The following is a 6071-nucleotide window of genomic DNA, read 5'->3' as shown; positions in this document are numbered from 1 at the left end:
TGAGCTGCTTTAACTAAGGAATTAAATTAAGAAGTTCTCTGAAATGTCTATATATGCAATAAAGACATTTTAAAAGTACTTTTGGCTTAATTGCAGTCATGTGACAAACCTTTCCATCTTTTAGAACTGTTTATCTCACAGCAACAATATGTCTGTCACAGACAGTTATGCTGGCTCTTCAACATCACTGTGTCCCAGTTCACTCACCTGCTTCACAGTGTAGGTCGTATCTGTTTTTTTGTGATTCATTGCCGAGTTACAATGCTTCACAAAAAATAACGCAACAACAATGCCTCATCAGACCAGCAGATGGTGGTCATTCACTGGGTCCAGAGGAAGCACAAAGTCCTCGGAGGCCAACAGAATAGTGGTTTTTAAACACTATAATTTAAGGGCTCGTTGATTAGTTATTTAATTCAGTGTTTCTTGAATTTTCCTTTTGTTGTTAAATTGGAGTCTACTTAACCAAATAGTCGGTGGAATGAGGGAGACAGAGCTTTTAGTGCATTCATGTTCAAGATAGGTAAAATGTAAAAGATAGTTTTTTATTTTCTTTGATAACTGATGTGTTGAATTAATCTGTAGTTATTTTTAAATATCAATTTTCAACATTTTTAATAAAATGTAATCAGGTCTACTATTTAGAGTGCTTAGACTCGGCATATAATATGAGTCACATGTTATTAATTATAGCTTTTTCCTTTACAACACGCTTGACATAGTCATATAAGTTAACAGTTTCTTTTAATCTTTTTTATTTTACTTTGTAGGAGGCCACATAGAAGGTTTGTGTGTATGTGTGCAGATGATATGATTGATGACACCTCCTGTGCACAAAAATGCTGCATTTCAAAATGAGAAGAGCTATAATAGTGGTCAAGAACAGGAAACTGCTGTCATTCATAAAACCACAATGGTGATAATGATTATCCCACATAAATGAATGTCTGAGGTGTTTCATATAAGCTATCCAGTAGACAGAGTAATATCTTAACTCTTTCTGTGTTGCCTGTGAAGGTGGATAATCCAATTTAGACTCAGGATCATAGTCAGAGAACTTTCTTTTAATCATGTCACAATGATAGGTATTGCATTGCTTTGCAGAGATGCATGACAGGACCAAGAGTGGTTTTACAGGGATACGATGCATTTGTCCCAGTGCTTTTTGAGTCGAATGGTGCAATACATTTGATAGGTTATCTCAATACTTTTATTTCTGCTCTGAAGAGTGAGGAACAAGGAGCAAGGAGGCTGCTGGAGGAGCCATGAGGGAAGAAACAAGAGACCATCCTTTGCCAAAGTCTTTTGTGTACCAGCACACCCCTTTATCAAAAATCAGTTGGTGGTTGGACACTTCAGGTGAAAGACCAAAGAAAAGAATGTTTTAAGTCATTTTTAAGGCGTTTCCTTTGGTAAATCCTTCGGTCCAAGGCCGCCCCAAAGCTTTAATTCTTGCTCTGAGGAGTGAGGAGGATATTGGAGGAGCCATGAGCAATGATACATGAGCACATCCTTCGAAGAAGTCTTTTGTGGACCGACACACCTATACACTGCACATCATTTGGTGATCGGATGCTTCAGATGAAGACTACAAAGAAAGAATGTCTCAAGCCAGTTTATAATTTTCCTCGCCTCCTCTGTCCCCACAGCTTTTCCTCGCATCTTTACCTCACATTTTCCATGGGTGGGACTAAGACTCAAAGAAAAGACGCAAGTGAGGGAAGCATTGGTGCTTATAAGAGACTCAGGACATACTCACACAAACACCTTGACCTCAAACCTCATGCTGGGCGCAGGCTGGACCACACATATTGTCTCACACACTAAATGTTTGGAATGTTATAAACATTTATTTCAGTTGAAAAGAAGATTTTCTCTGTGTGTGTATGTGCATGCATGTATAGCTCTATGTGTGTGTGCATGTGCACTCTCTTTATTTTGCTGAAGGGGAAGGAATGTTTAACTATACATGTGGGCCACCAGATAGAAAGAGATCAAACAAAACCAAATATTTGGGTGTGTTTTCCATAACACAGGACAGGTTTATATATAAGAGGGGCTAAACCCATTGCTGAGTCATTGCTTACCCATGAAGCATTTCAAAAGAGGAGAGTGGCGATTTAGTAAAGCATCCTAAATATGTGCTTTTAGGTCTTTTAGGAGTTCGCTAGGAGTTAGAATACATACATACTTTCTACATACTATATATATCTATAAAATTACTTATGTTGTGGGCACGTAAATCTATTCGCACAGTCACATTGTGTGGAATCAATGTTTTTATGGGAACAAAAAGCAAGCCCCCAAAATGTAAATCATTACATTTTAGAGCAATGACTTGGTTTAAGGTTAGGGTGAGGTTAGGGCTAGGTTAAGATTAGGGTAAGCCTGAAGAAAATGAATGTACCTCATTGTAATGTCCCCTGAAGAGACGCAAACACAACATTTGTGTGTATGTGTGTGTTTGTACATGTTTGCCCTGCGTGGTTGAGGGACCTCCCAGACAGCGGACGGTCGGTCAGACATAATGTGACCACAGACAGACACACACACAGAGTCACACAGAAGACAGGGGAGCTGCTGTTGACAAGCTAAGCTAAGCTGGGATTCCTTTCTCTTACTTAAATAGTTCTTTTCTTTCTTCCCATCTTGCTTTCCCCATTGTTGTTTTTTTCCTTTACACACCTTCATTACATCATCTGTAAAGCAATACCAGTTACCTCCTCATCACTCACACACTCCCGACTATAAGACAGCCCTACCTTGTGCAGCACCTACTTTGAAGAAAAAAACAACAACTGAATCCTCCTGTATAAAGCAAAGTAGATAAATTTAGCATTTTTACCTACTTTTTGATCTTAGTACTCTGTTTCACATGAGGCAGTACTTGTTCTGTTCAGAACACCTACAGTTGAAAAGGTAAATGTACAGTCCTCAAATATAAGACTAAACCAAGTTTTTCAGATTATTTGTAGTCAGGTGGAAGCAACATTTGGTGTAGGTGGTCCAGTCAGATGTGATGTATGGCACCGAGAGTGATTGGACGATAAGGCACAACTTAACCTAAACAAAACATAATCAGAAATAACAAGCAGTGAGACTGGAGGCCAATGCAAATAAACAGAGGTAAACAAGCAAAGAGGCAGGTGAATGAACAACACACACGGTTAGACGTGATAGACGCACCTCCAATTAGACAGACAAGCAGCTTACAGAGAAAAGTGCCAGTGCCTTCCAGCAGGAAGTTGCCCGGCTTTTCCCACTCTAGCTCTTCAAAACCCAACCCAGAAATTTCCTGGTTCTGACACCAGCTTGGCCTTCAAATCCCTCCTACATGTGGAGAGTAACAAGAGAAGAATTACTCCAACTGTGTGCAAGAGAAAAAAAAGTATTTCAAGGTCCGGTGACGCTGACTGGTGAACTTGAGGGAGAAAAAGAAAAAAACATTTATTTGTGAAAGTCCTTGGAAAACATGCTTAGTATCACAGTTGTTTGGGTCAATGACACTTAATGTTTAACAGCTGGATTTGAGAAGTGATGAACAAATCTGTTTGGTTTATGGGTGTTACTCTAATAAGACAATGATGTGTATTTTGTAAAAGCCTGGCTAACAAATCAACTTACACTCAACGTAATTAAAATCATATATAATGAGATATCAAACCCAGTGAACATCAGCAGCACGCTAAGCAGCAGAGCAGTGAGACAACTTTATTTTTGGCTTGTGTGTACAGTATGTTCATCTCTGACATTGGCCAGTTTTGGTTTCCACGGCAGCGGTGAGGGCCCCACAGTGCACTGGTACTGGAATCAGTGCAAATGCAAACCACCATGTATGTATCTGTGTATATGAAAGTGCACATGTGTAAGACCACATACAGTATGAGTGTGTGTGCCGCAGTGCTTACCTCTAAACTCAGAGGGAGGCTTCACACACACACACACACACACACACACACACACACACACACACACACACAGCAACCTCCCCCCTTGGCTCTGCTCGCTCCCTGGGTGGTCTGTGCTACAAATGTTTATGACCTAAATGAAGCTAATCCAACTGGCTTGTTTCAGTGAATTGAGAATCATTTAGAAGATGCAGCAACAGAGCCAAAGAGGGAGGAGGTAATCAGAGGAAATCTTAGGGCTCCATTTCAAGTCATTGTGTAACTAGACCTACACACTTGCCTCTAAGCATGTTCACTTTTCTATCTCCATCTTGTTCTATCCTAGAGCTGTGGGATTCTGTGTTTGTGTCTTTTTCATTTGCCCCACCACTCATCACTTAGACAGATGTCGTTATATGACAAATTAGCCTGGCTTTGACGAGATGCAAAATGCAAGGGATCAGTGGATTTTCAATTGCCTGTGAAGTCTCTCGCCCTCATTCTCACAGAATTTCCCACAGAAAAGAGCGAAGACAAATGTTGATAACAATCTGTTCCTGTCTGTCATGCACACACTCACTTTCTTCTTATAACAAAAGTGCTATATGAAATACAAGATGATGCAATAGCATAGCCTTTTCCAGGAAAAAGGATATGCCTATATGATTTCATCTGCCTTCATGAGTGTACAGTATTTGCAGTGTCCTTGGTGAAGTACATGACCAAAATGCCATCAATAGTAACTTTGCAGACCAGCTGAGAATTTATAATGTAAAGGTTGTAGCTATTTTACATTTGACTGTGAGATTTTAAGTAAATGTGTTTAATACTTCCAAAGTCAAGCTTATGTAAAAAGCCAATAATAAAAAACATCAAGACATGTTTAGTTGTACTAGTCTGCCTATAATGTCTTCTATGGTATTGGAGGCTCTTTGTGAAATCAAAGTAAATAAACTTATTGTGTCATCGGGTTTACCTTGACTTGGGGTTGCTGATTATAATTTTTGAACTGGGAGTGTGACATCTGAGACTGAAAGGGGGTAATGTAAACAATACTACTGGTTGCCCTGTGGGTATGTACTGTATAGAAGCCAGTGTTTTTATGAGTCTGACCCACAGTAGGATCTAAATCTATATCTATCAGATTTAACCAGCATCTCTGTTTTGTCACCAGATCACTGGATAATTTAGAATTTCTAAGCTATAAGATAAGCTCTTAACTTTGAACCAGAATTACTGGTGAGAGCTTTTCCTAAGGTCATATTGAAACTGTAACTATATTGTTTTACATTGTTCTAATATAACCATTATGGATTTCTTGTTGTGTCTCTGGTCTGGTACTCTGGTTTCCTCCAACACACCAAAGACATGTGGGTTAGGTTCACTGGTGAGTCAAAACCGCCCATAGGTGTGAATGTGAGTGAATAGTTGTCTATATATGTCAGCCCTGAGAGAGTGCTGACCTGTTCATGGTGTACCATGCCTCTCAAGGATAAGGGAGTATAGCTAATTCATGCTTCCTCTACTGTATGTTTAACCTTCTAAGTGAAAAATGAAATAGGTAAAAGAATGGGCTGACTTTATTGTTTCTTTTAACAACTCCATCCAGATATATTAGGCTTTAAGTTGCCTCACCTCTGCTTGTTTTCCCCATTTCTTAAAGACCTCTATTCCAGAAACCTGTGTCTCTAACCTGTTTTTACTTCCTCCATCTTTCTTGTCCAACATTTCACTTGCCAGAATTCCATTATTATTTGATTTAATTATTCTGGCATTCAGGTAGCAGCAGACAGATAAGTTTGTTTGTCTCTTTCTCTCTTTTCTCTCCCTCATCCTTCACTTTTTTCCTTGCTCTTCTGCTTTCAAGCAAGCAGCAGTGAGCAGTCAAGCTCATCTCCTGGCCAGAGCAAACAAAACAAAACTAAAGCCGCATTCCCCAAGCTCAATTTGCTGTTACGTCTCAGCTCTGTGAACTGGGAGTTTTCAAACTTGAAGTCTGGAGGAGTAGTTGGGTGGCTGCTGACTGCTAATCTGTTAACAGTGCTTTGTGTGTGTGTGTGTGTGTGTATGTGTGATGCCTCAAAATTACTTCTACTATGGACAAAAAAAAAATGCATGTGATTTTAAAACTCTTTATTCATTTTATATTACTTATTCATTAGCAGATAGCAGCTAAATAAAACC

The sequence above is a fragment of the Monopterus albus genome, unplaced genomic scaffold, assembly GCF_001952655.1.
Source record: "Monopterus albus unplaced genomic scaffold, M_albus_1.0 scaffold28.1, whole genome shotgun sequence".
Lineage (NCBI taxonomy): Eukaryota > Metazoa > Chordata > Actinopteri > Synbranchiformes > Synbranchidae > Monopterus > Monopterus albus.
This window is presented reverse-complemented; position numbering follows the sequence as displayed.